The sequence below is a fragment of the Petromyzon marinus genome, chromosome 26 (genome assembly GCF_048934315.1).
Source record: "Petromyzon marinus isolate PM22_M1 ecotype Great Lakes invasive population chromosome 26, UKy_Petmar_22M1.pri1.0, whole genome shotgun sequence".
Lineage (NCBI taxonomy): Eukaryota > Metazoa > Chordata > Hyperoartia > Petromyzontiformes > Petromyzontidae > Petromyzon > Petromyzon marinus.
Genome location: NC_133692.1, coordinates 1,202,269 through 1,222,579, shown reverse-complemented (window position 1 = coordinate 1,222,579; position 20,311 = coordinate 1,202,269). Strand labels below are relative to the sequence as shown.

General features: G+C 48.4%; 1 long non-coding RNA gene across 2 annotated transcripts; it reads right to left on the bottom strand.

Moving 5' to 3' along the window:
* Nucleotides 1-1,335: 1,335 nt before the first annotated feature.
* On the bottom strand, nucleotides 1,336-20,023 carry LOC142929174 (uncharacterized). Of its 2 annotated transcripts, XR_012945385.1 has the most exons (5): nucleotides 18,911-20,023; nucleotides 17,836-17,970; nucleotides 9,239-9,317; nucleotides 5,857-5,918; nucleotides 1,336-4,796 (listed from the first exon to the last, which is right to left on the bottom strand). It is a non-coding gene; the product is annotated as an uncharacterized LOC142929174 (long non-coding RNA). The 2 variants fall into 2 exon arrangements; XR_012945384.1 differs by having other exon boundaries at nucleotides 1,336-5,918.
* Between the last annotated feature and the right edge of the window lie 288 nt (nucleotides 20,024-20,311).

Genomic DNA, 20,311 nt, shown 5'->3' with positions numbered 1-20,311 from the left:
TATTGTCATTGTATGTAGTGTATAATGTAGTGTATATATTTGACACTGAAATCAAGCATAGCTACTCATTGGTTTTTTTCGGTTAAGTCACGTATGTAGAAATACAATAAAATTATATTAAAACATAAAACAATCACGACGTTTCGATCACAACGCAAGCGATCTTCATCAAGCAAGCGATCTTCATCAAGAAGATCGCTTGCGTTGTGATCGAAACGTCGTGATTGTTTTATGTTTTAATATAATTTTATTGTGTTTCTACATACGTGACTTTACCGAAAAAGCCAATGAGTAATTTTATGCAGTCACGAAAGCTTTAATACTTTATTATCAAGCATAGCTACTTTGTGTGTCACATGTTTTGGTGATTTCGAAAACGTTTTTGTTTTGGCCATGTTTTTGTTTATTTTAGCACGGAGTTAGACTGATGGCCTTAATCTAAGTTGTCTTGTGGTTGTTGTTGTTGTTTGACTTGCATCCCACTGGGATTTTTGCACAGTGTTGGTGTACGGTGCTTTTTCAGGAATATTTTGATGTTTTTTTCCTGGACTTTCTGTTTGCACAGTCACATAGTCACTTTAAGATGTTTTCTTGTTTATTGTTTTGTTTGTCGCGGTTGCACCCGATTCAAGAGCCGAATGGCTCACAGGGCCATACCAAATAAATGGAACTAAATGGAACTATTAAGGTCACCGCCACCCACACACCGCGCGACACGGATGAGTGAACCCAGGGTGTTAGGCTCTGTGGAGTCGTGATTTAGGGGAGCGGTCGTGTAGCTGTTAGCGCTATGCTGCGCTACGAACCCTGGCCACCCGAGTTCGATTCCCACTCACGACCAAGATCGGTGACGATTATCTGAACCGGTCCTGGGCTTCCCCAAGGTCGACTCAGCCTCAAATGAGTACCTGGTGCGGTGTGTAAACATCGCCGCTAGAGAGACAAAGGTGTCGGGCGTGGTGTTGGTCACCCACCCCTTCGTGTGCCGTGCCGTGCCTTCGTAGGTGCTCGCTAACAGCACTTGCCCCGACAGTCTGTTACAGGCTACACGGGGGATCTTTGTCTTTGTCGCAAGTGATATCGCTGGACACCCGAGGTGTGTGCCCCCCTCTCCGTAGTCGCCAGGTTTAATAGACGCACGCGTGGGCAGTTCAACGTGGTGCCCAATGTGCTCACGCCGTTACTTTATTATTCCTCATAAATGTGGGAAATCTGTCGCTTACAACCACCACAGATCTGCATCCCCCCCCCACCACCACCAGTTGAGCTTTGTACTTTAGCCAGACTCCTCAATTCACATGCAAACTGCCTACCCATTGATATTTAAATCCGAGTGATGTACTTTGGCAACTTATTTAAACGCTGGTTCCTATCGCAGGCCCCGCCCGCTACGGATCCGTCTTTTTCCCACCCACGGAAGACACGAGACCACATTCCGCCGATTAATAATAATGATCAGTGGAGATTCGAGCAACAATCTCAGCCCCCGCGTTCACATTAAATGACGATAACAATATTATAGATATCCACTTTTTTTAAAATTTCATCTCTGAAATATGAACAAGCAGTGAAACACATTTTATTAATTTGGTTTGTATTTACTGTATAATTGTAAAATAAAAATAGTATGTTCGCCCTGAATGCGGTTATGGATATATTATTGTCCAGCAATGTGAGATGCAATTAAACATTTCAAATGTAATTATGATTACTTGAATAATATGTATAACTGTTCAATTTTCTGAACTTGTAATAGTGTATTTGCTATTATTGCTGTTGAACTCTGTACACTTCAAACTGTAAAACTTTTTAATAGGAAGTTCACAAGTTTAATTCCCCACCGAGCAAAGCCCGCAGAGCTAAGAAGCTCTGTAGGTAGACTCGGACGGCAGACAACACCAGAGCGTTCTCCACTATTACAGATCTACAAAAACAAAACACACTTAGTGATAATAGGAATCTTGTAAAATTACATTCACACTGAAAGTTTCGTGATTGTATCTTAAATGAGGGCAGAGATGGAGCAGAGGAGTGAGTCATCGCTGCGATGTCTCCTTCGTATTTGTGGATCGGACGTTGCGTCGTTACACGTTGCACGGTCTCTGCTCTGGATGACCACGGTCGCACACGACTGGAGAGTTTTTAATTTTACATTTGTGCATCATCAGGTATTCGCATTTACTGCCATGATTTGTGCAGTGGATGTAATTTATGGTGGACCATGAGCTTCGGGGCAGCATGCTACGTCGAATGCTTTCGATCCAAATTGCGTGCAAAATCTTTTTTTTTAATTTTCCAACCGTAATAACAACAGGTCAGAGAAATAAAGTAAAAAAAAGCAGTGGTAATGATATTTGAACGTGTTCTACCCCTCTCCGCTTGTGGGCAAAGTTCTCAACTGTCAACGACCTCGCCTGGTATACAGGAGGTCGTGGGTTTGATCCCGACCCCTACGCCTGTATATTTGGAGTTTGCGTCTCTCTCCCCGTGGCCGCGTGGATTTTTCTCTGGATCCTCTGGACTTTCCCTCCACATTTAGAATCAACATGAGAATGAAAATCTCCGCGCGATAAGCCACTTCGTTGACCGATTGTTTGTGATAGCTAAGTCGCTTCTGAAAAAGCGTTTTATAGCTCAGTGGGCCTTACCTTATTAAATAAATAAATAGCTTTGTTTATACTCTTTCTTCTCCCACTCTCATTTCACTTTCAGGATGGCAAGCTGTAAAACTTTAAACCTGTCAGCAATATGTAACACTTATGCTCGTCCTCCAGATGGCTTGCCTGTTCAACACGTTTTGTTTTACATTTATGTTGTGTTGTATTACTAATTCACATTGGTGTGACGTGTGCGATTTTTAACTCTCTAATACGCCTACCGGCTGTCTGCGGGTAAGTCTGTTCTGTTTTTTCGCTTGCTAATTCGCAGGTGGATGGCTGCGCTGATTATCGGCTGCTCTGTTGCTTTGACAATGTCAGTTTTAACGTGACACTTAACAGTTTTAATATTCATATTTAATTATCGCTCATTTGCAGACTTTCACAAGCGACTCAATAACATACCCATTTTCATTGCTTGTTGCAGATTTGTTTAATTGGCAATTAACTTTTTTTACACGAACTAAAATCTTAATTACTGGCACACGGTAACATTCTGGAGCGAGTATCATCACGCACGGCTGTAGTCTGAGAATTGGAATTACGATTGGCCACGTACGGTGCGAAAGAAGTTCAACATACAAACGTACATACATATATACCTTGCCGTACTTGCCAACATTCAGGCCTTAACGTTCCCTATTACGGGCAGTGCCCCGACTTACGAACGGGTTCTGTTCCCTAGACCTACTCTGACTTACGAACCGTTCGACTTATGAACCGGTCTCGCGAACGGAAGGTCGGAGCACAATAATGTACTCTGTTTAAATGCACATATGGTCAGTGTTATGAAATGTGAAACGGTTCAACAAAAAAAGGAAGCATTGTTTTACTCATAGATAATAATAAATATTGTACATTTGCCGAAGTAAATATGTCCGTAAGTGCGCGTTTGTAAGTGCAGATGTCTGCAAGTCGGCTGTTTGTAAGTCAGGGACTGCTTGTACTCCACACAAGCTGGTGCTTTGCAAGGTTGCCGTCCGTCGTGGGAATTGAACGATCAATCTCAGGACGCAACTGTGACCCAGACTTACTTATTACGCGCCACATTGTAACGAGCCTATTTCACGGTTAATTATTTGTTTAATAAGCAGCGTTCGATAACATTTCTGCAATACGGTAAAACGCCACGTTCCTCCGACGCGTTCACAGGATGTACCGCGGTTTTTTTTTGCGTTTGGCACGACGCTTCACTGCGCATTGCTGGGAGCTGCCACAGGAGCCGACGCCGAGTTTGGCCTGCGGGCAAAACGTCGGGGCCTTCTGAACGCCGCCGCACAGACGATTCGGCCCACGCCACGGATCGGTGCGGCTGCGAAAACCCAGCGCAGTGGCGACACGTGCGCTCGCGCGTGAACCAAGCGAACGGACTAACGTGCGCGCACGTAAGCCTTCATTGTTGCCATTCTGGTGCCATGGTTTTTTGGCGCAGTAGTTTGCGCGGGGTAAGACAAAGACGCGCCCTCTCGTCCTCCGCGCAGTGACAATGACCTTGGCTGTAAACGGTGCCAGCAATCAGCCGCACACCTGCAGTGGCTCTGGAGCGACGTGCAAAAAAGTGTCAGAAGCCGGTGGAAAGAGAGGACCTCACTCTGGGTGTCTAGCACGAGCTCCTGGCTACACATCAATAGAAACATTAAATGAAGGGTGGGGAGGGGGGAATCCTCATTGCCACGCTTTCCATGGATTTTTTTGGTTAATAATTGCACGTCGTCTTGATCCTTGATCTTTTACTGAACCACCGACTTAACTTGCCATCTGCCTGAAGTGCGACCTTCACGTTAAGTTTAATAGAAGAAACGCTGTAACAATTTGTATTTTTCACGTTTCTCCAGAGTGCTCTCCGGCGCGATGCTCGATGCTCTGCTCTGCGTCCTGTGAGCCTTTTCTGTTCCCAAAGAACCTTCGTTTCCTGAAAAAGGCTCCCAACGCGTCCAGCGAAAACGTCGGATGTTGTGCCGAACGATGCGCGGTACGACGTGAAAACAAATCGGAGAGCTGCCCGGTTGACAACCATGAACACCCACGCGGTTGAAAACGAATTTCAAAGATTGAAAACTCGTTTATTAAGAACTGCTTTTTGTGGTGTTCATTTTGTTTGTTGTCCTCTTCCCCCGCACCTCCGATCAGCAAGGTCGGCTACGTACGGCGCGGAAGAATTTCGACACAAACATACGCGGCGATACAAACAAAAGACCATGTGGAGGTATGAAATCACCATGCAAGATCGTCAATACTTTTGCCCGCCACTCTCAGGATCCCCTCGATTGTAACGCCTCCATGTCCCATAAATTAATGCCACGCTTTCATCCCTCGTCATCGCCGTATCCAACATCGTGCCTTTCTGGCTAGGCACGCATTTTTAAGGCCCTTCTACTTTGTCATCGGGTAAAAAATGTAATTACCCCTTGTCAATAGCTCTGCAAATTAAGGACTACGTTCTCCCCCGTGCCGTGGTGCCTTTGGAAGTGAGTGACGCGCAGAGCGGGGATTTTTATTTGTATTCTTCCCCCTCCACCCCATTTCACGAAATGCTTTCAAATGTTTTAGTCAAATTCAAAGCCAGCTCTTCAAAGCAGCACATTCCAAAAAAAAAAGGCTGCTATCTGGTCTCTGTCCAAGTCGCATTTTTGCAGCTGCAGGTGCGGTTTTGGAATGCAACCTCCATGCACAAGGCCCTTCTTATGTGAAGTTTGCACAACCGCCCAGGCCTCTGTGATCAGCTGTTTTGATAACTGGATCTAATATTACGTAGGCGGTGGTGAATTGTAGCGAGTCAACACCTTGTTCTTTGTAAGCGGCGTTTAATGCAACAAACCAGAATCCAGGACTTCATTCCTGGACCTTGCAACATTATTGGTACTGAAAGCGTTTTTGTTACTTGGTCTTGGCCACCCCCCGAGGTCACCTCAGCCTTTACTCCGTACGTATCCAGTGTGTGGCGCGTGTGAAAAGCGGAAACCAGCAGACTACGGTGGTTGGGTCATGGTTTTGGACATGCCACCGTTCCATGCCCTGCATGGCACCAACGTGATGTGCTCACTCACAGAACGTTCCCAAACTGTTTTTTTTTCGGGCTAAATTTGGAGATGTTAGTATTTTTGTATCTGTATTTATTTACTATATTTATGGAGATCCTTTGCAGATGGGACCTGGCCACAAACGATAGCTCAAGCGGAAATGTATAGCAGCCAAATACCTTTAAATGCACGTTGATAATGAAAAATGTGTAGGGAAAACTGCAGGATCCGGAGACAAAATCTACACGACCACGGGGAGAGAGAGACATGCAAATTACAAATATACAGCAGCAGGCGTCAGAGTCGGGTTCGAACCCACGACTTCCTGTATACCAGGCGAGGTAGTTAACATCTCATAGCCACCGTGGCGCCCGAGCACACTGTCGGGTTTTACTTGCACACGCTCACACAAACTAGTAAAGCCACTAGTAGAATTGAAACAGACATCAATTTGTATTCTTTGTGTATTTTAGTGCAGTAATTTAGAAACATGTGGCAAGGGAAACCCCCCCCCCCCCCGCCAAAAAAACAACAAGATGTTATTTTTTATCCTGGCTGTTCCTGCCAAAATTCGTGTCTGTCTTGCATCGCTGCTCCTGTACGAGGAGAGAATATGATGATGATGATGATGATCAGCAAAACGATGAACTCACCACCTCGGTCATTCACACGCTCCTCGTGACCGCAAACCAAAAAAAACGGAACCGTATGCGAACACTTCAGGGGAATATCCCTTCCACGGAGCCCTGGGCAGGAGTGGACGTGGCTGGAAGCGTGGAGTCTACCGCGCGTGTTAGTATTTTGAGAATCGGTGCTAACGATGAAGACGATGCGCACCGGCGATCCTCACGAACCACCGCCAATGGACCGCCGTGTCGTTATTGTTGTTGTTGTTGTCCTTGTTGCTACTGCTGCGTTGCACGAGCGAGTTTTAAAATCGGCGGCGTAGAAATGTACACGCTGTTGCGTAAACACAACGCGCACTGTAAATATTTTTTATATTTTTTTTTTTTACAAATAATCACGCGGGGAGGAGGTTTTGGGGGGGCACAGGTGGCCGCACTCGCTTCCAATCGCAATTTCACACGTTTGTGTACGGAACGTTCGGAGGCCTTTGAACGAGAAGGGGGAGGGGAGGGAGGAGGAGACACCCCCGTGACGCTTCCCTTTCATCTTATTTTTGAATTTCTCAGCCCAGCATCCTAGGTTTGGCGTAGCGAGCACGCCAGCCCGACGTCCAGAGTGCCGCAACCGCTTCCCTGCCCCCCCCCACCCCGCCCCTAAACTGAAGAGGCCGGTGAACGATGGTGCCGTGGCGACCGGGGAGAAGATGGAGGACCGGTTTCCACGGCGACCGTGGAGCTCCCATGATGCCTTGCGCCGCAACCAATCGCAGGTGAGAGATGCTGCGCGGCGTTCGGACCCACGACGGTGACGGTGCGCATCACTCGGCCAAACGCGGAGGCGGCGGCGGTGGCGGCGGTGGCAGCGGTGGCGGCGGTGGCGGTAGCGGCTCAACAGCAGAAGAGGGTCCGAGCCCGCAAGCGGAAAATCATGGCGGAGGGCGCGCAAAACGCGGCCGAAAAACGGCGAGGCGGCACGAAGCGAGCGGACGAAGCCCCGCCACGGTGGACGCGTCGCAAAGGGGGGCAGAAGAGGAGGAGGAGGAGGAGGAGGAGAGAAAAAATCCATTTAGGGCAGACGGAGTGGAGAAACAGGGGGTCGTATGACATTAAGCCGAGAAGACGAGCATGCTGGGTCATGGAATTTTCTCACGTTGGAACATCGCCGCACCTTCATCCGCGCCATCCGCGGAAGATTCCTGCTTTCGCTGGATTTGCGCGCCGATCGGCGACGTTGGACACGGGACTCCAGGTACTCGGCGATTTTTATTTTCATTTCGACGTTGGTCGACGGGCGGACGGGCGGGCGGCGGGGGGGGGCCGCCACGGAAAACTTCGCCATGGCAGCGGCCGCCGCAAAGGCGTCCAAAGGGCTTTTGTGAAACCAGAGGCCCCAACTGCATTTAAGATGGCGGCGGAAGCAGCGGCGGTGGCAGCGGCGGTGGCGGCGGTTGCGGCGGTGATGGCGGCGGTGATGGTGGCGGGCGCTTGCTGCCGTGTGAAATCGGTCCTCACGGTCAAAACGGCCGGCGGGGGGGGGGGGGGGGTGGTGAAAGAAGGATGACGCCCGGTTTTTAAAATCACGCACGAGCAAAACCTCATCGCGGTACGCAGAACTCGCCAACACGGGGAGTCACTGATTTAACAAAAAATTGATTTCGCAAAAGGCTCGAAAGAAAATCTCGGATTTTTCTAAATCTCGAAAAATTATTACGGCCGTAAAAATAAGGGAAGAGGAAAGAGAAGGCTTTATCGGTGATTTTGATGTGTTTTTTTTTAAAAGGCCAACACAAATGTGCTTTCAATTACATATGACAGGGAGAATGGAGGGGGCATTCTTCATGAGGGCAGATCCCAGCTTTGCCGGGAAGCATGAGAGGGCCTCCCCTGCTGTGTATCCACAAAGTATGCAGCGATAATCCAGTGAGCATATGGCGAAACCGCTAAATGTGGCGAATATGTGCTAGAAAAGGGGGCAGCTGCTCCTTCAAGTCTTTTTATTTTTTGTTTCGCCGTCCTTCTTGCCGCCACCGCCGTTGCCTTTTTTTTCTTCGCCGAGAGAAATTTCCATTGCAGCTCTTTTAGCTTTGTAGTCTTGTGGCCTAAAACCAACCACCACCACCACCACCCCCTACACCACCACCAAACCTCGCCCCCTCCCCCCACCTCCTGAATCCCCTTTTTTCTGTTCCGCGGCTACGAAGCCGAGAGCGTGAGCGGTCTCGGCGCCGTGATGTGCCCTGGCATGGTGAATGGGCATCAGCAGATGTGGTTGTGGCAAATTCTCAAATGCTTCTTGTTGTTGTTATTGTTGTTGCTAAAGACGATTACCAACATTGAATACTGCGTATTTATTTTATCAGTTGATGATGTTGATGGTGGCGATGACGACGACGACTATGGCGGAGATGAAGCATTGTGGTGGGCTGCTGCTAACGAGCGAGGAAGTAGATTGAATGCAAAGCAGATACAAATGTCATTATCCATGATAGAGGTTTCTTTGAGTTAGATCGCGTAAATATAAATGTGTCGTTAAACCCGCCACCGTCACCCGACACAGCCGATTAGTAAGGCTTGTCACGTAAACAGAACGTGCCGATTCGTTGCTAGTTCAGCACACCGGTGTGTTGGAGAGTGAACCCACCACAACATTTACATTTAGAGTACAAATGTCGTTATTGTGTCGTTATTACAGCTGCAGGACACGGTGAATGGTGAAGTAGCCTAATTGGCATCAAGAACTGCAACGGGGGATAATTGCCGGCGAAATAAAAGCCGGGCTTCGTTGGTGTTTACTTTCGTGTCACGTGCACATTACTTTTTTTAATTATTTAATACATATATAAAAACGTAGAAAAGTGACAGTGGCCATTTGAATGTCTTTTGTTTTTGTGTGGGTGGCAAAAAAAAAGCCTTGACCATGAACGTGATTTCGTACCCTGTGGCCCTGTGTCACGCCAACTCTCGGTCTCTTTCGGAAACGCGCGCCTCACTTTGGAACTCGGGCCCCTTCAAGTCTGGCGAAACAAAGGACGCAAAATATATGAATCGGTAGATCGTTACAAAGCCGCATGAACAGGTAACCAGCGTTTCGATGCAATTACCACGTGTGGATTTTGCAAACACCACTGCGACCTTTTGAATCAAATCAGAGTGCAAAGTTCTGTCTCTGACCGAACACGTGGACACCGGGCGGCATGAAACCCCTCCCCCCACCCCAAGCAGAGGCACCCTAGAGTTTTGCTGTCAGTTTCTCAACTTCTTCCCGACTATCAACCATGTGTTGGGTGGCCAGGTGTCAGGGGAGAGAGAGGGAGAGAGCAAGGGAGCTAGAACAAATTGGCCACCGCTACGCGAGGCAGATGATAAACGCACGTTGTTCCACACAGCTGGCGCACGGCACAACAAGGGCACGACGGGACCGATACACCGGCGTTTCAAAGCCACGGTGAATAGCAAACGAGCCTGACGCTACGGTCCGGCCCTCCAGCCACCCACAGAGTCTCGTGCCACCAATAGCAGCGAGCCCGTCACGTTGTGGACAGCTCAGCCTCTTGCTCGTCACGCTGTCGACGTATTGCATTGCTGATTTGCCTACTTTACATTTCTATAACTATTTCACTAGAACTAACTTTTTTTTATTTTACCAGGTAAGGCCTACTAAGTTATATAGCTCTTTTTCAGAAGCGACCTGGCCACAAATTATAGGAAATTAATGTCAGCCAAATACTCTAAAGGCGTGATGATGTTGATTCTAAATGTGGACGGAAAAATCAGAGGACCCGGAGATAAATCCACGTGACCACGGAGAGAGAGACATGCAAACTCCAAATATCCAGCAGGCATCAGGGTCGGCATCGATCCCACGTGGTTGTGATATTTCACGATGTGGAACGCAATGATTTGTTTGTCTCAGATTAACAAACCTCATCTATAGTACAATGAACTCGGATCCTGATGAAAGAAAGTTGGCCAAAAATATTGACAAACTGTCAGTTTAAATTTGGTCACAATCTCTTATTCACGTTACCAAAGAAGTATTTATTACCTGAGGTGAATGCAACACGCTTCACTCTTGTTTTTTGGCAATTAAAATGTTTAACTTTTATTCATACCCTGACACTGTTACCTAAATAAATGACGATAATTGACCAAGCAACGCCGGCACAAACCACGGAGCATTTTTTTAAACGAGTGCCACTCACAAAGGCTTCTTAATCCATTTAGCGGTGCTATTGCCCACTCTGCTTGGAGGATATTGTCTCATTCACGTTCTGACTGAGCTGAAAGACAAATCTTGTTCCGTTGGAACCAAACGAAGCCGACGGCCCGGTGAGCCCACTGTCTGACTGCTCTAACACGGCTTCACGAGTCGATTCCTCTCACCGTCAAACAAGAATCATCTCACTCACAGTCGTTATAAAGGCATTTCCTTGCAAGTTGTTATATATCGTCCATTCGGCTCTTATCATCATCATTACTAGCCGAGATCAATCCACTGCTAATTGAAATACTCCCCAAGGTGCGCCTATCTCTCGCGATCCAGTGATGAACAATGCACCCTGCACCGGCACGCAAGTTACGGTGGAGAGATGTTCACTTCCTCGCCTGGTACGCAGGAGGTCTTGGGTTCGAGCCCGATCTTGACGCCTGCTGTATATTTGGAGTCTGCGTCTCTCTCTCTCTCTCTCCCTCCCCGAAGGTCCCGTGGATTTTTCTCCGGGTCCTCCGATCTCTCCCTCCACATTTAGAATCAACATCGCGTTTAAAGTATTTCGCGGCTATAAATTCCCACACGATAAAGCCACTTCGTTGAGCTATCGCTTGTGGCCAGGTCACTTCTGAAAAAAGAGCTACATAGCTCAGTGGGGCCTTACCTGGTGAAATAAAGAATAAGTACATCAGCTCAACAAATGTGGCGCTGCACGGGTAAATGCCCCTGTGGGGCCGGTCCATTCCGAGGGCCGGTGGAGGCCTCCTGTGTGGGGAAATTTTAAATGTGATCAGAGTAGGCTAATTATATACATAAAATTACAAAAATGTAGTCCAAATATTGTATTGGCTGTCCGCCTGATGAAGCTAGTTGTAATTACTGGCGAAACGTCATACTCAGATTGTTAATGTTGTGGATTTGCTCTCCAACACACCGGTGTGCTGAACCAGCAACGATTTGGCACGTTCTGTTTACGTGACAAACCTTACTAATTGGCTGTGTCGAGTGGTGGCGGGTTTAATGACACATTTATATATTTACGCGTTCTAACCCAAAAAAAACGATATTATGGATGATATTGGTCGCGAGAGCCTACTACGTGTTGAACTGACCTCTAAAGTGCACGCTTCATCGCGTATTTACGCTCTCTCGGTCGACATTAAGTCCCCATAGTATCCAGCAGCCCCAATGGCTTCTTCCTCACCGGCCCATTCGTGTTTTTGGACCCAGCCCCAAATGGGCCCATGAGATCGCACGGAAAAACCACGCTAACAGCACGGTACGTCACAACGCAACATCTAGCTACTGCTAGCACTAGACAGTTAGTCATCGCACAACAACCATTTAAGACAATAATTGCCCATATCCCGAATTGGGGCTGGTGTGTTTACAAAATGCCCGGGCCGATTTAGTTATTTTTAGTCCCAATCCGTCACTGGCTTGCTGCAGCTCACGTGGTAAAAACGAGAAAACTGATTGGAGTGAAGGGACAGTAACATAGAGAGAGACAGTCAGTTGCACGTTGTGTTCAGATGGCAGCTGAAATCGGGGATAAAATGCACCGCGTTCCTAGTTTGCAGAAATCATCTCTCTACAGAGGCAGCAGCAGCAGCAGCAGCAAACCATGAGGGAGGGGAGGGCATGGCTCCGATTAGCACGGTTTCCTACGTAGGGTATGAAAGGAGTCTAAAATACATAGACTAACACTACCCATGAACTCAAAACTAGCCATAGACTATGACTAACCATAGAATCAACACCACCCATAGACTCAATACTACACCTCCGATTGACACAGTTGGCTACGTACGGTGCGAAATAAGTCCAACATAATACATTTTAAAAAATGTAGCTTCAAAAATAAAATCACGACGCATTCTTTGCCTTCTAATGAAATAATCGTCTTACTCTACACAGACACAATATATTTATATATATATAAAATAACATTGGATTTTGTCCCGGTAACAATAAACAAATGCGCATTTCTCTCTAATTTTGCTGGGGGTGGGGGGGTTTATAAAACAATTCACTGCGAGAGTAAAATTATTTTTTTCTGCGTTCTCAGAAATTCTGACGTCGATCCGGGGGATTCGGGGTTAAAATCTGCTTCTCGCCTTTTTATGTAAATGTCGGGCACCCATCGGCGTGTATGAAGGGGACGTGCCCTTGGGGGAGAGGCCTCGCTCTTCCCTGTGGCCTCTTTACCGTCACGGCCCTCCCTGGTGCTGGGCCTAACGCGCCAGGAACCGTCCGCCACCGACTCATCTCGGCATTGCGTGGCAGCACGCACACGAGGCACGGTGTGGGCATGGCCCGGGCGCGGCGTACGCCAGACCCACGGTGCCCGAACTATTGAGAGGCGCCCGCTTTAATGTCAATGAAGCCCCCGGTGTCGTCGTTATCCCACGTGTGACACGACGTGGGATGGTGGTGAAACCTTAACAGCCTCGCCTGCTATTCAGGAGGTCGTTCGTTGGTTCCATCTCCCTTTCTCGCTCTCTCCCTCTCTCTTCCCCCCGTGGTCCCTTGAATATTTCTCCGGGGTCCTCCGGTTTTCCCCCCTCCACATTTAGAATCAACGTCACGCGTTCACAGTATTTGGCTGCTGCTATGAGTTTCCACACGATGATCGGCCCACTTCGTTGAGTTATCATTTGTGATGGCAAGGTCGCTCCTGAAAAAGAGCTACATAGTAGCTCAGTCGGCCTTACCTGGTAAATAAAAAATAGTTTCGTACAGCCCTAACTGCCGCAGTGTTTTAGTTTCCGTGTGTACGAGGTGAGACCTTTAAACTTATAATATCCCGGCCATTTTTGTTTTATTAATTTCTGTCCCTATTCCTTTGGTTGTTTGGTTGTTTCGATAAAGTCACGTAGATATAAAAATAATAATAAAGTGAATAAAAGTTTTAAAAAATATTAAACATTATTTTGTAAATTACATTCGCCGTCTTAGATCTTTTAAAATTTAGCCTATAATGTATTTAAACATGTAAATATATTTACATTTTTAATATATGTATACAATATATTTCGGTCTTCACGTTTTGTTTAAGGAGTTTGAACTTTTTATCATTCAGGTTTTTTGTGGTTACATCGTGTAAATATAAATGTGTCGTTAAACCCACACACCACCCAACACAGCCGATCAGTAAGGTTTGTCACGTAATCAAAACATGCCCATTCGTTACTAGTACAGCACACCGGTGACCCACACACATTTACAATTCCAGTACCACTTTTAGCCAGTAATTACAACCAGCATCATCAGGCGACAACCAGATTTGTAAAACCTCTATTATGGATAAATTTGGTCGCGAAAGCGTCTCCGTGTTAAACCGGGTTAAAGTGACCACTGCCGTGTTTGCAATCAGCTCAGAGGCAGCGTGTTGGAGTCCATCCGTAGTCCAGAGTCCAAGTCGCCGCTTGGGCGGTGGATTTCACGGAGCCTGCGTACTCCCCGAGCCTCGCGTTGTGAGCCACGCTGTTGTTGTGTTTCTTGTTGTTGTTGTGTTTCTTGTTGTTGTGTTTCTTGTTGTTGTGTTTCTTGTTAGACGCTGGTGTAAGAGGCGGCACAATTCCTCCCACAATGGTTATCAGCCCAGCCAATCGGCGAATCGAGTCAATGTTTACGTAGAGTACATATACAAGTACTGTATATCCAATTGCCATGTTTTAGAACTGATTTGTGTGTTTAGGTTGTTATCCTTCACCCCCACCCCCGCATCTTTGATCCACGACCGCCTCTACCCACCCAGCAGCATGAGTGGGGTCACCACAGTCGGTAGGCAGGTCTCGTGCGGTGGGTTAAATGTCACGTGTGTTGAACTTCCATTACACCGTACGTAGCCAACCGTGCTAATCGGAGGTGTGGGGGAAGGACAACAACACTAAAGACAAAAAGCAGTTTTGAAGAAATTCGTTTTCAATATAGATGATTTAAAAGTGCATAGCTCTAGCGGCGTCTTAATATCAGACAGAAGAGCATTCCAGACGGCCGCAGAAGCGCATCTGAAAGCGCGCTACGCGGTGACCCACCGTCTTTGTTCGATGGCGAGCCAAAAGCCGCTGCTGCGAGAATCATCAGAATTTGCGTGATGGTTTATGCAGCGAGGTGGCGTGGTTAATTTTTGGCAAGCACTTTGCGTGAAATGAGCGCGACCTCACAATGTGTTCGTTCGGCAACAGGAAGCTAATGCAGCTCGGCGAGCACTGGACGGACACGGTGGGATCTTGCAGTGCCCGTCACGACACGCGGCAAAGAGTTTTGTGCACGCTGCACATTGGTCATGGTTTTGCCAGACGTCCCGTAGAGTAGTGTTAACTATTTAAAAACTAGATTTTTTTGCTCGTCCAAGGACGGGTGTATATTGCAGTCAATCTGAACTATTCAATGGAAAAATTGTTCAGCTCATGATTATTAATGAGGGGGGGGGGGGTTGCCCCATGTGGAGTGACGTCACCCGCTAATGGTTATTGGGGAGGGGTGCGGCAGGTGGAGTGACGTCACCCGCCCGGATGTACCACCGTGCTGCGTATATTTTTTTTTTTACCGTCACTTTCTGTAAAGAAATGTCATATTTGAAGTGACTTTGCGTAATAAATTATTTAATTCAGCTCGACCTTCCTCTGCGTTAGTGTAAAAATCCACCCACTCATGAATATTAATTAGGGGGGTGGGCCTCATGTGGAGTGACGTCACACGCGGGACGGACAGACATTTCTGGGTGATTATAGTAGGTAATATATACCAGGTAAGGCCCACTGAGCTATGTAGCTCTTTTTCAGAAGTAACCTCGCCACACATAATAGCTGAACGAAGCGGCTTATCATCACGTGGAAATGTATAGTAGCCAAATACTCTAAAGGCGTGATATTGATTCTCAATGTGGAGGGTAAAGCCGGAGGGCCCACGGGAAGAGACACACGCAAACTCCAAATATACAGCAGCAGTAGCAGCAGGCGTCACGGTCAGGATCGAACCTTCGACCTCCTGTATACCACGCGAGGTAGTTAACACCTCGCAAACGTGGCGCCCAATAACAGTGGAGAGTTTGCAATAATCAAGCCTCGTCGATAACCATGCTATACGCTCGTGTCCTGTATAAACCAGGCACAAGCCATGCACTGCGGGCAGGGCACGCATGGTCAACTGGGTCGATGGCGCCTTCTGACAGGCAGCGTCACTCTGCTTGAACGTTCACGTGCACCAAGTGGCCAGGGCTCTTCCTCCCCTCCCCCCACACTTTGCATCACTTCCATTTTTCCATCATAATTGGCCTCGAGCGCTAGGCCCAGGGTTGTCGAAAAGCCACTGAAAACGACCGCCTCGGACGCCCTCAGGGCACCTTTCGCCTTCGTGGGCCCTGCGTTTGGTGATTGCGCCGCTGCAGGGTGGTCTGTCGCTGACCACGCGGGTAAGGGTTTGAAGGGGTGTAGGGTTACGCGTTATTATGCAGCTCTTGCTGTGCTCACTATTAATGGAGGAAGACAGATATTACCTGAGCCACATGGAAAACAGCATTCCGGGTTTTCTTTATGCAGCACCACTAAATCAAGTAATTCAATATAGTCACCCTTCAATGCATTTTTCGATAATAAAAGGTTTGAATGCAATATTCTAACTAAAAAAAAATGCATGTTAAATTATATTGCAGTAGAAACAAGACGTCCTGAAAATCCAGTTTGGCCTTGAGCATCTCGCTTTGGGAACCTGGCCTTGGGATTTTGGCCTTGGAAATCTGGCCTTGAGAATCTGGCCTTAGGAATCTGGCTTTGAGTATCTGGCCTTGGGAATCTGGCCTTGGGAATCTGGCTTTGGGAATCTGGCCTTACGAATCTGCCTTTGAGAATCTGGCCTTGGGAATCTGGCCTTGGGAATATGGCCTTGAGATCTGGCCTTGGGAATCTGGCCTTGAGAATCTTGCCTTGGGAATCTGGCCTTGGGAATCTGGCCTTAGGAATCTGGCCTTGGGAATCTGGCCTTAGGAATCTGCCTTTGAGAATCTGGCCTTGGGAATCTGGCCTTGGGAATCTGGCCTTGAGAATCTGGCCTTAGGATCTGCCTTTGAGAATCTGGCCTTGGGAATCTGGCCTTATGAATCTGGCCTTGAGAATCTGGCCTTGGGAATCTGGCCTTGAGAATCTGGCCTTGGGAATCTGGCCTTGGGAATCTGGCCTTGGGAATCTGGCCTTGAGAATCTGGCCTTGAGAATCTGGCCAAATCTTGCCGATGGGTTCACCAGTCATGCGATAGGTCGCATGCAGTTGAGGTGAAGTGCGAGTGCTCCCACGTCTTCCGATATGTGCGGCCAGCAAGGCGGAGTAGGCCCAATACCATCTCGAGGGGCTATCTGGTGCTCCCTCTAGTGAAGACCCTTCTGTCAAGTGGCATCAGAGAGCAATCGCAGCAATGTGCATTTACCTTCACCTACAATATTATATTGAGAGCTCTGAGATGTGGAATGTTTTAGGGTTGATTTCATCTCAAGTATTTAAGTTAAAAATGCCCCATTAAACACGCGGAACACCTTGAGGCTATTTGCGTATTTATGGGCGTGTGAAGTGTTTCCAGCCAAACGAAGCAAATCCACCATAGGTGCCCAACACGGAGACATTCCCGTAACTTCATTACATCATGAACGTGTCAATTACCCGAGGACGAATAATGTTTTTTTACTGAGCCCATAATTACGTGTTTTAATCCACGTGCACCATTGCGATGCTCGTCACGTGGAGTATCATCTGCCGTCGAGTTTCAGAGTTTTGCGTGTGACGACGACGCTTTTGAGTGGCAGATTGTTTGGTGCGAGGAAGGCACCACCGGTGGCGCGACCTCGCGTGCCGCCACGGTGTTTTTTGCAACGTCATCACTCGACCTACCACGGACATTGAGGAGGATGACAAATTCTACGCGCCGCCAGCGGCGGCAGCAGCAGCAGCCAATTGGCGCCGTGGTCCGGGCGGTTTAGGTTTTTTTTTTGCCGGGCCTGATGCCCGTTCGTCTTGACCGAAACCTCCGCCCCGTGGTGACGCGCCGCCAACAGGGGATGGCGAGGGCGGCGCCGTCCACCACCCGGCAAGTCGTCTCCTGATGATGTCTACACCAAAGACGACCGTCAGTGGTCGTAGTGGGAGGGGCAATGGTTGACTGCACGCCGGACGTGGCGGACGGAGGCAAGTTTTAGTAGCGGTGAGCGCGCAGCGCTGACGAACCCGGCGGACCCAGAGTTCGACTCCCAATTAACGGCCGACACCGGTGACGATTATCTGAAGCGGTCCTGGGACTCCCCCTAGGTTGACTCAGCCTCAAATGAGTACCTGGTGCGGTGTGTAGTAAACATCGCCAGTCGGGGAGAGACGAAGGCCGCCGGGCGTGGTGCTGGCCACCCACCCTCTCGTGTGCCGTGCCGGCCTTCACGGGTGCTGCTCGCTGACAGCACTTGCCCCACCAGTCTGTTAAGGCGATACGGGAGAAATTTGTCTTTGTATCCCTACATCTTCAAAGACGTCTGACCAGCATGAAAGAGTAGGCAAAATACCATATAGTGGCTCCCTTGAGCTCCCAGGCAGCACACTCCTACCACAGCATTCCCAGACAGCACACACCTACCACAGCATTCCCAGACAGCACGCACCTACCACAGCATTCCCAGACAGCACGCACCTACCACAGCATTCCCAGACAGCACACTCCTACCACAGCATTCCCAGACAGCACACACCTACCACAGCATTCCCAGACAGCACACTCCTACCACAGCATTCCCAGACAGCACACACCTACCGCAGCATTCCCAGACAGCACACCCCTACCACAGCATTCCCAGACAGCACACACCTACCGCAGCATTCCCAGACAGCACACACCTACCACAGCATTCCCAGACAGCACACACCTACCACAGCATTCCCAGACAGAACACTCCTACCACAGCATTCCCAGACAGCACACACCTACCACAGCATTCCCAGACAGCACACTCCTACCACAGCATTCCCAGACAGCACACACCTACCACAGCATTCCCAGACAGCACACTCCTACCACAGCATTCCCAGACAGCACACACCTACCACAGCATTCCCAGACAGCACACTCCTACCACAGCATTCCCAGACAGCACACACCTACCGCAGCATTCCCAGACAGCACACACCTACCACAGCATTCCCAGACAGCACACACCTACCACAGCATTCCCAGACAGAACACTCCTACCACAGCATTCCCAGACAGCACACACCTACCACAGCATTCCCAGACAGCACACTCCTACCACAGCATTCCCAGACAGCACACACCTACCACAGCATTCCCAGACAGCACACTCCTACCACAGCATTCCCAGACAGCACACACCTACCACAGCATTCCCAGACAGCACACACCTACCGCAGCATTCCCAGACAGCCCGCACTCAATGAGTGTGCAGCAGGCGCTCCGTGTCTTTCCGCGTACCCGTTGTTGTCACCTCCAACACCGCTTGCTGATTAAAAGTTCCCGCCGCCACCCTCGAACGCATTGTTGGTGGGTCGCTCTTGGCAGCAGGTGTGGCGGCCGCTTGCTCGCTCTCTGAATCGTGTTGTCAGTTTTTAGACAAAATTATCGCTCGCACGTTGCGCCGTTCCGCAACCCCGGCTGAGTTTATGGAAACTCAGCGCCCGTTGGATGTTTTTTTAGTTTTTAGTTCTACACATCATCAAACGTTTCGGTTAAAAACAAAAACAAACCAGCGCGCAAGGGAGCCATCGTCTTCTCAGTCGAGCGGCCTGCACCAAGGCCCCCGAGTCACGTGGGGTTTTTTGTTGTATTTCCCGTCGTTTCGTTGAAATTCCGCAACAAAAACTAAATCGATCAACAGTGACAGCTTTTGATGATGATGCTGCTGCTGGATGATGATATGAATGATTTGTGAAAGACGGTAAAAAGTTGTCTTGAAGATGTTGACACACAAAGGAGATGTTAGTGACGATGACGATGACATATAAATGTAACGATGACACTGATAAATCATGATTGATAAATGAGGCTGATGGTCATGATGGTAATGATACATTAAGATAATCAGGAATGGATGCCGCTTCAATTGCAGATCTTTTTACTGAACTTTTTTAAAATCTTACCAGGTAAGACCCACTGAGCTATATTTCACTTTTTCAGAAGTGATCTGGCTATCACAAATGATATGTCACCGAAGTGGCTCATCGTCATCGTGAGGACATTTACAGCAGCCACATACTCTAAACGCGTGATGTTGTTTTTAAATGTGGAGGGGAAACCCGGGGGAGCCGGAGACAAATCCACGCGACCACGGGGCGAGACCGAACAAACTTTAAAATATACAGCAGGCGTCGTCAGGGTCAAACCCATGAACCCACAACTTCCTGCATACCAGGCGAGGTAGTTAACATCTCTCCGCCAAGCTCAGGGTTGCTGATGAAATCGTCGATGTATTTATTTAACGGGGCCGTGCAGACGTTGCGAAATCCAAGCCGCCCTCTCTCTCCTCGCCCCCTCTCTCCTCGTTTGTGTGCCAGGAAGTCGCGGGATGATGATGACGGCCAAGTTAGCGGCGTCAATCGCGCCCCGAACGTTGCCTCACTAAACTTTAAACTTTGCTGCGGGGTGGTGAAAAATAAGAGACGCTAATAAAGCCGAATCTTCAAAAGCAGCAGTAAAGGGTAAATGTCAAGGGTGTCTTGGATGATGTCACGTTCGTCCGTCGTAAACTTTTCCGCGTGCTATATTGTTGTTGTTGGCATTGTTCACCTCGTCACGTGACGAGGTGTGTGT